Here is a 10,402-nt window from a genome sequence, read left to right on the forward strand (position 1 = left end):
AGAGAGAGAGAGAGAGAGAGAGAGAGAGAGAGAGAGAGAGAGAGAGAAAGGAAGGAGGGAAGGAAGAAGCAAAGAAAGAAAAAAGAAAGAAAACAAAACCACCACCCAAACCCAAAATAAAGCATATTATCAGGCAAATTTAGACCTATAAACCTGTAATATTTAGTTGCTGAGTACAACATCACAAGGGCTAGCAAACAGACCACCCACCTGTGTGTCATACAACCATAAAGAAGAGGTGAGATACAAAGCCACTGAAGCCACCATAGAGTTAACGTGGCTGAACCTCAGCTTGCTCGAACAGCGGTTGAACTCTATAGGTCCATAAATATCCTTAACCTGAAAACCTTAACAATTTCTGGAAGTCTTTGCCTAGAAACAGAAGATGAATACAAATATATATATATATATATATATATATATATATATATATATGCCACTTTGCAGGTGGTGACATCTTGCCCAGTGTGCGTAAGACCCCGTATAAACAGAAATCAAAAGAGGCGACATCTTCAGTTACGGACTGTACAGGTGTGCACACAGATGTACACATAGAAAACAAAAGCAGTACTGTTAACTGAATAAAAAAGGACGATGCCTAGTCAAATCTGCTCATTGAAGATACAGAATCCAGTGGGCTTAGCTGAAAAGCAGGTGAGTGCACAGAAGCCTCAGATCTCACTGTAGGCATAGCTGCTAAGGACACAGGCAGGACACAGGGTCCTAGAGACCAGCCTCTCTGAGCTTGTCCACAGGCTAACACTGCTGTCTTCTTCCTGTGACACTTGATCCAAATTCAAAATTCAGGCTGGATTCTGATGAAGTTTCCTATAGCTCCTGGGAGAGAAGGGTCAGTGTTCCCTATTTGTACCTTCTGAGTGGGGAGATCAGAGATTCTCACAGCATTGGGAAGGCACACAGTGAGGCAGTCAGGAGAGCTAGACATCTGACACAGTCTACAGATCTTAGCACCGGCTTATAAGAAAGGGTAACTACTTTCTGAAAGGCAGACTAACCCAGCAGACTTCCTCCAAACACTCCCTGAACAGTATCCATCTTTGGTGACTAACTGCCTTGATCGTCAGCCTTCTCTCTCCTCTGTATGCAGCCGAGACTTAACTTTTTTCCAGGGAACCCTTTACTTGAATTAGCTTTAAATTCTCCTTCATTTAAAAATCAGTACAACTTTAACTATAGGAGAAAGTGAAACCTGTGTCTCATATTGTCAGAGCTTTGACAACTTTCCCTGCAACTCTCTTTTTAAAGGGAATTTTTGGCTTGTGCTTTTCAGCTTGGATCTTTCTACACTTACTGATATTTACTGAGGAACAATGCGTGCTGTGTGTGGACATACACTGTAATCTCCATAGGAACCCAGTGGGATGTGCTGTCATCTAGATACGGTGCATCACGTGCTGAGGGTTGGGTCTTCTGTGTGGTGGTGGTAAAGCAGTGAAACCTTTAAGAGGTAGTGGTCCGGGAAGAAGAGGCTAGGCCATTGGAGGTACCTCACTGTGAGAGGTTAGCAGGAGTCTCATAGGACCCTACAAGGCTGGCTCTGTGGCTCTTTCTCTGGCTTCCTGTCTCACCTTGTAGGTCCTTCCTCCCTACCTCCTCCTGACCTTGTAATACCCTCAGTCACGAAGCTGTGTAACTAGACAGGTCCTGTAAAAGCCAGAAAATCTGCTATTTTGACTTTTAATCTCCAGAACTGATCTATATAAACCTCTTTTCAGAAGGGAGGGGAGGGTGAGATGACTCAGCAGGTAACAACAGCATTTGCCCCAGACGAAGTGAGCATGACAACCTGAGTTCAATTCTCAGAACCAGCATAAAGGTGGCAAGAGAGAAGAATCAACTCTATGCAACTGTTCTCTGATGTCCATAAACGCACTACTGTGTGAGCGCACACATACCTCTCTCTCTCTCTCTCTCTCTCTCTCTCTCTCTCTCTCTCTCTCTCTCAAACACACAGTAAAAACTAATAAATACATAAATATGAATGTAAAAGGGATTCAGCCTTCAGCCTTGGGCATTTTGTTATAGTGACAGAATCAATGATGGATGGATACTATGATTCTTATTTTGTAGACGAGGGGAAAGAATGATGAATAGCCACTCTTAAGCAAAGCTGTCCCCATATTCAGGACTCTTTTTTTTCAGAATCCATGTTGTCTGGAAGTTAATTCCCTGGAAGATGCCCTCAGCCTAGGCAGCTTATGTCTAGATGCTGTCTCTCTTCTTCTGTGGACCAGGACTTAGTAAATATTTTCTACTGGTGACTGCTTCTCATTAAAATATTTTATGTAGTTATGTAAGTATATAAATAACATATACAAAATTCATTAACCATAAATTATAAGAAATTTTATTTAAATCAATTCTCTGATAAACACGTTATCATTCTTTAAAAGTCTTTAAAATGATAAGATGATATGACAAGAGCTATTCTTGTGTGTTGGAATGCAGAGAATTAAACCTTGACTGAATATTTGATACCAAGATGTCGAACACACAAGTGATGTTTAGCATTGACCAGTATTTTTATTTTGCAATCATGAATTCTAATACTTTACAATAAATAAACATTACAAAATAGCAAAAGTATGTTTAGGGATATTTTATACATTGTTGGAAATTCCATCCTAATCCCAAGTCAAAATTCATGTAATGATTTTTTATAGAACTCAAGTCAGCACAACTCAAGCAGCAATTTTTAAAACCAAACATTAGAACACAATACAATCTAAAAATATACTAATTTGGTACTTAACATTCGGAGGAATGGTGGTGGGAAAATATTAAAAGTCTTTGTTTTCCATAATTAAACCATTATGGTTCTTTAAGAACAGAACACTGTGTATGCACAGTGAAAACACTCCAACTCAAATCATGCAATAGTCTTGAATATGAGCCAATGTGTTTTAGGCAGTCTTCATTGGTGCTGGGTGGCATGACAGCATGTGGCCTTGTGTGCCCAGACCCAGGCTACAGTGGAGTGGGAGATGTCACTCTGGCAAGCACTGCCAGCAGCACCCCCCATCCCCGACTCACTGTTCACTTGATGTTGAATAAAGTTTTGGTCATTTTGTATTCAGAAACATTTCAGCATTGCCATATTTTTCATGACCTCTACATTCAGTTAGATTTGTGATCCACCACGTAACAGTGGGCTGTAGAGGAAGTCCTTTATCCCCTATGAGGATACTTGTGTGTCAGATGTCTACAGTAAAGGCAATGGTGACTGCCTTCAAGTTTTTCCATACAGGTGAAGCAAGGTGTTTGTGAGCCCTTGCCTGGCAGACTTTTCAACTCTGGCGTGGTCTGGTTGCTCTAGCCATCAGAAAGGATGTTAGGAGCAAAGCTCTTGCCCATTCATTCCTCTCAGAACTGGCAGATAACCCAGAGAGCCATGTGTCCTCCCTGCACTACCCAGAAAGCACAGAATTTAATGACTGCAAAATTCAACCCATGAGCAACAAAGAGTAACAGCAGAGAATCCTGTAGAGAAACAGAGATGGGGGTTCTCTTAAAATCACAGTGTCATTCTAGCTGTTTCCCTGGGGATACACAATCCATTTTCAGCAGAAGGAAGAATAAAAGTGTGGAAAATTCGATTCCCATATCAACACATTTACCTTCGACTGGCTTCAGGTGTTACCCTCAAGAAAAGGGTCAAGCCGTTTCTTTCAATAGCATTCCTGTGCATTTAATAATACTTAACTAAATGGACTTTCAGTAGTAAGATCTGGGAAACATGAACAGATTCTCATCTGGCATAAGATTTATCTTTCAAAAATCAAGAACATTCTGAAGTGCCAACTATTAATGAAGCAGGGTCTCTGGGAAAATACTGCTTACTCTCTGTGGAACATGGAGTGAGGAATTACGTTGTTTTCTTATGATCAGATGCTTCATCATTATTATTATTATTATTATTATTATTACTATGAAGAAGGAGCAACACTGTTGGTGGTTTCTAGGCAATCTAAAGGACCCAGAGGGGAGCTTCTGAAAAGTTCCCTTGAGACTCCCAGGCATCTAGTGATCCCAGATTATTTTCATCTGGCTAGAAACATATACAGCTTCAGACTTAAGTGTGGGTTTTTTTTTTTGAGGTAGGAAAAAATATCCAGGTATTCCTATCCCTAGATGCTTGGGACTCTAAACTCCTACTGAATAGCAGGGCCTATCAGGCAAATCTGCCTGAGAGAACTGGGAAATCAGAGCAGCAGTGGCATGTAGCACTCTGTGCTTTTCCCAAGGTGTTTTATGCACCGAGTGTACTGAGGAAGATACCCACCTCCATGGCCGGTGGAGCACAGTGGAAGGAAGACTTAATAAACTTTTTTTTTAAAGATGTATTTATTTATTTTATTATGAGTACACTGTAGCTGTCTTCGGACATACCAGAAGAGGGCATCCAATCTCTTTATGGATGGTTGTGAGCCACCATGTGGTTGCTGGGATTTGAACTCATGACCTCTGGAAGACCAGTCAGTGCTCTTAACCGCTGAGCCATCTCTCCAACCTTTTTTTTTTTTTTAAGATTTTATTTATGTATGTGAGTACATTGTCACTCTCTTCAGACACACCAGAAGAGGGTGTCGGATCCCATTACAGATGGTTGGTAGCCACCATGTGGTTGCCGGGAATTGAACTCAGGACCTCTGGAAGAGCAGTCAGTGCTCTTAATCACTGAGCCATCTCTCCAGCCGACTTAATAGACTTAATGCCTAGGTGGTTGTCATCATTCCCCTCCTCCTCTTCTTCCTCTCCCTCCTCTTCCTCCCCCTCCTTCTCCTCCTCCCTCCCCTCCCCCTCCCCCTCCCCCTGCTGTTGCCACCCCCACCAGGGTCTCTCTATGTAGCTCTAGCTGTCCTGGAACTTGCTCTGTAGTCTAGGCTGGCCTCGAACTCACAGAAATTCACCTGCCTCTGCCTCCTGAGTGCTGGAATTAAAGGTGTGTGCTACCACCACCCAGCTTGCAGGAAGTTTTTTAGTAACTCAGAAGTGCTACCTAGGGAAATGACTAGTCATTTCCTACCTCCTTCTTGCTACTATTAATGCTATTACTGAATCTAGCAGAAATCTTTTCCAAGTGAAATTATAGGAAGAGCAAATACTATAGAAGATATTAAACTTAAATTAAATCCTAGAAAGACTCAGTTTCTCAGCTTGCTAATAAGGAAAAACTCTTCCTCTGGAAAAAGATGCCAGGAAGTCCCACAGAATCAAAGGTGGTCCCTCTGAAATCCCACAATGTCTTCTAGTCTCAACAGAGAACATCAAGGGGGTCAACTCAAGCCTGCAGAGGAGCTGGGTGGCTTCTCATGATCACATGATTGAGGTTAATTTCCCAGCCTATCCTCCCCCACCTCCTGCCCACACAGCCTGCCTCCAGCGCCAGACTCCCTGCTCCAGGAGCCAGCCCCACATCTCTAGTGTTCTGATAAACTGATTACATTTGGTGTTTATCTCAGCTCTAGGAAACTGGAAGCCAGGCTGTGGCCAAACCTGAGTTTGGAAACGTGGGAAACCCAGGGACATGAAGAAGCCTCTCAAGGGCAATTGCTGCATCTTTACATCTGTATGCTCCCTCCACAGTGTCTGAGAAGAGTAATACTTGTTAGTGTTGGGTTTCACCTTGAAGTTTGTTAACTTTGAAATCTCCCCTTAAGTTTCCCTTGCTGTAGATATCAGGTACCCAGGTGTGTTTAAATAGATCCCTCCAGTTCTTAGAACCTTATCTTTGTGATCTCTGCTAGAGGTTCTAATTATGCTTACCTCTGCTTTGGTTACTCATGTGTTCTTGTCTCTGGGAACTGGAACTTGTCCAGAGTGGGCATCTTTCCTTTGTGTTAGCTATAATTTGCAAGCGTCTGCCTGTTATGCACATTGTAGGGATTGTACCTAGTACTCTGCATGGAACCATCAGGAGTCTAATCCAGAAGTCACAGTGCACAAGTCTAGTAAGCCAGACCATATGCTGCTCACATATTCTGAGTGCCCAGGGGCCTTTGCTGCCTCCCAATTTCAGATTAGTATTCTGGTGGGTGAGGGGCAAAGAGAAGTGCCTGGCCTGAGAGGATTATGGTTCCTAGAACAAATGCAGCCTTTCTCTCATCCTTGCTGAGAGAAAAACAAAATTGGCTTAAAAGTTTAAAGATACTCTGAAAGTGTATTTGCCACATCACGTGCATGTGCACCACACGTGGTGTATGTGCGTGCGTGCGTGCGTGCGTGTGTGTGTGTGTGTGTGTGTGTGATAAAACCTGGCAGTTATAGTGTTAAATGATGTGATCAAATAGGTACAAAAGAACATTTATTTTACTGGTGGCAGCGCAAATAAATCAGCACAGTGTTTGGAGGGCAACATGGCAGTCACATTTCAATAATCTTTAAGATGCTGGCCCAAGAATCTTTTGCTCTTATACTTTGTTCAGGGAAACACACACACACACACATACACACACACACACACAAGAAAAATCTTAAATAGGATGTGTGTCATATGCATTGAATCATTCGTCATGGAAGCTTATGTTCCAACAGACAAGTGACAAAGGAAATGTACACATTTTGAAGACTGCTATAATATAGGTATATGCTGGTGCGGTGTGATGAGGGAGGGGAAGAGTGTTTGGCTGATTGGGCTTTAGAAATTCTCCCCAAAGGAAGAGATGTGAAAATGGGGATGAAGCAAGCACACAAATAGTGTCTTGAGGAAGGTACAAGTTTGATAATCAAAAACTGGGTAGGCCAGTGTGTCCAGGGCAGAGTGGAAAATGCCAAAGTGTATGACCAAGCTTGAGAGAGATGACGTGATATGATATATGATATGACGTGTCTCTAGAGCAGTGGGAGCAGCTGTTATCTCTGCTACATAAAAATTTTACCCGTGTGTTTCAACAAACTGGAAGGAAACAAGGAACAACACGGAGATCAGTTGTTTTGTTTTACAAAAAAGGAAAAGAAGCCAACCGTATGTTTGGGGGAGGTGCAGTATGGTGTGTGTGGGGGGAAGGGGGTACCTCTGGGGGGGGACCCATGCTGAGGCATCCCTTCCCCATGAGGTACCAGCCACAATGAGTGTAGTATAGAATAGAGTTTATTTAGGGCATGGGAAGGGGAATTGGGGGGAAGTAGAGACAGAGAAAGGCAGAGAGAGAGAGAGAGAGAGAGAAAGAGAGAGAGAGAGAGAGAGAGAGAGAGAGAAGGAGGAGGAGGAGGAGGAGGAGGAGGAGGAGGAGGAGGAGGAGGAGGAGGAATACAGGCTGGCCATGAACATGTGGAGAACATGTGGAGAGAAACAGGGGGGAGAGAATAGGGAGAGAAGTGACAGATGGGGGAAGAGGGTAAGGGAGCAAGGGACCAAGAGAGAGAGAGAAGGGAGCAAGTAACCCCTTTTATAGTGAGTCAGACACACCTGACTATTGCCAGGTAACTGGAGTGCTAACATCAGTGATGCATGCTTTTTCTTAAAAATCACCATTAGTATTGTCCACAAGAAGAAAAAGAAATAACCACAGAAGAACATGCCAGAACAAGATCTTGCTGTCATCTCAACATAAAAGCCACGGCCGTGGGTTTTCACTGCAGTACATTGTCAACATTGCCGTCAAGCGCTCTTGAGCTCCTTGAATTTACATTGAGAATTACATGAGCTGTGACTAGCTCCTAGAAATGTAATTCTATGGCCTTCATTGTTACAGTTTGGATATAAAGTGTCCTCCCCAGAGGCTTCAGTATTGAAGAGTTGGTCCCCGGGACACTGTTCAGCCATAGAGCTTTGGTTAAGTGATTTGATCATGAAGACTCTCCTCTCAGTGGTGGATTAATCCATTGATGAATTTGCAATTTGGTACTCTTGGGAGGTGATAGAAATTGTCTGAGATGGGAAAGCAGTCCCTTGGGGAGGAGGTTAGCAGTGTTATATCTTTCCCCAAGCTTCATCATCTTCTCTCTCAGCTTCCCAGGTGAGCAGCTCTGCATCACAATACGGTCTTCGTCTGGTGATCTTGCCTTACCTCAGGTCCAAGGAAACTGGGCCATGAAACCACAGACTGAAATGTCTAGAAGCATGGGCCAAAATAAATATTAATTCCTTCACTTTTGTCCCCAAATACTCTTTAAAGTTACAAAAGTCTAAGTAACGAATTAGCCTACACTTGAGTTGCTTACAGTTTAAGGGCAGAATGCTAGTAGCATGAAAAACTATTTTGAAAAGCAGACTGAGACAAGGCACTAAATCAAAGGGCCAAGTGTGCCAAACCTCTAGAAAAAAATGGAAAATCTCTAAGGACACTAACGTCTTCTATGGGAAACAAAGACTACTTGAATAATCAATATTTTACTAGGGGAATAGCCTCAAGTGCATGTGGCTGACAATCGCCAGTCCTTGTATGTTCACACACATCTTTTAATCTCCTTTGCATTTTGTGTGACCATTTAACTAAACATAGCCTATGGTATATGAATAGCTGCGTTACTTCAAGCCTGGTGGCTGAATATAAAGTCTGACTTCCCTATGGCATCTTGCTGTACAGCTGAGAGCAAAGTGATCCAAGATTGTAAACGGGCAGAGGTTTCTGAGCACTATGTGAATGACAGCCCCCCAATAGAGCTCCTGGACCCCATCAGACTGTGTGAGTGAGGGCCACACTGCTGTCGAGCCTCTGAGACTTAGGGGTTGCTACAACAAGTAGCATTTATTATCCTCCCAAATCATGTTGCGTTGTTTAAGATGCATTTGTCATTGTCCTGTTTCCCCTGTTCTATCCTCATGTGGTTTTCGTGAAGGATTGAATCATTGTCTCTTTAAAAGTCATCAGTCATATTTCCCAATCACAATTATTTTGTCTACAGTGGAAAGCAAAATGCTAAGTCTCCAAAATGAAGAACAAAACATGAGTTCTACTCTGCCAATGTAATGCCGCCTAGGAACGTCCAGATGCTCTCCCAGTTGGGGCTCTTGGTTTTCCCCTGTGGTGTTCTCTTTGCTTGAAATGCCTCTAACTCTCATCTGTGCCTGGCACAAGCCCACTGCTGCTTCATGGTCCAACTGAAATGTCAGCCCGTCTTTGAAGCCTTTCTTTAGCCTGCCTCAGGCAGAATTAATCACTCTTTTCCTCTGTCCTAACAGAGGTCATCAATGACCTCGTTGCTGGCAGTGTCTTTTTTTTCAGTGTTCATCCTCTTCAATCTCCTTAGCACTTGCTGATTTTGAAAACTCCCTCTTTCCTGAGAACAAACTCTGCTCTCTGCTGGCCTTTCTCCAGACATGACCTATGGAACTCCTTCGATGGCTCAGAATGTCTGTACCACACTGTTGTCGCGCCTTTAGCTTCATGACTTGCTAAAAAAGAACATGTCGGGCTGGAGAGATGGCTCAGTGGTTAAGAGCGCTGACTGCACTTCCAGAGGTCCTGAGTTCAAATCCCAGCAACCACATGGTGGCTCACAACCATCTGTAATGAGATCTGATGCCCTCTTCTGGTGCTTCTGGTGTGTCTGAAGACAGCTACAGTGTATTCATATATAATAAATAAATAAATCTTAAAAAAAAGAAAAGAAAGAAAACCAATGCTTGTACCAGCTCTCCTCTCTCTCTCTCTCTCTCTCTCTCTCTCTCTCTTTCTTTCTTAAAAAAAAAAAAAAGAACATGTCATCCTCCCTCTTGATTCTGTAAACAAGAGCAAGCCAACAACTTCAGATGTTCTTATCTCTAGTCACATTCTCTGTCCTAGAGGTCTCTCCTGGCATAACTCCAGGCACTACACAGGACAGACCCATTTCCTTCCTTCTCAGACACACTTTGTCTCTGGATCCCTCCTGCCAATTCATAACATCCCATCCATGGCTATACAAGCCCAAAGGTACCAGAGCTCGTCCGTGCTCTTTCGCCTTCATTTCTACAAGCAACTTCTCTCTCATTCTTAGCATCTGGCCACTCAGGTAGGTGGAGACTTGGGGACATATTTTAGTGTCACAGACCTATGTTCAAAATCAGACTCAGCTGCTGGCTGGTCACATGACTTGCATAAATCTACTGCACTCTCTGACCTAATTTCTGATCTGTAATACGTGAAAATAATTAGACAGACAGCCCTTGGAGGTGTTATTAGCATTAAATGGGAAAAGCGCCCCCCCCCAAATAGTTAGTTTGAATAGACCAGATACAAATAAATTTTAATCTCTTCATAATAGTGCACAAACACACACACACACACACACACACACACTTCTATTTTCTTATTATCTTAGCTTGGGGCTTCACTGACTCTCACCTGGATCACTTCAGTGACCCTAGGATAAGTCTCTGCCTTCTCTTCTCTTCTCTTCTCTTCTCTTCTCTTCTCTTCTCTTCTCTTCTCTTCTCTTCTCTTCTCTTCTCTTCTCT

The sequence above is a fragment of the Grammomys surdaster genome, unplaced genomic scaffold, assembly GCF_004785775.1.
Source record: "Grammomys surdaster isolate TR1022 unplaced genomic scaffold, NIH_TR_1.0 239, whole genome shotgun sequence".
Lineage (NCBI taxonomy): Eukaryota > Metazoa > Chordata > Mammalia > Rodentia > Muridae > Grammomys > Grammomys surdaster.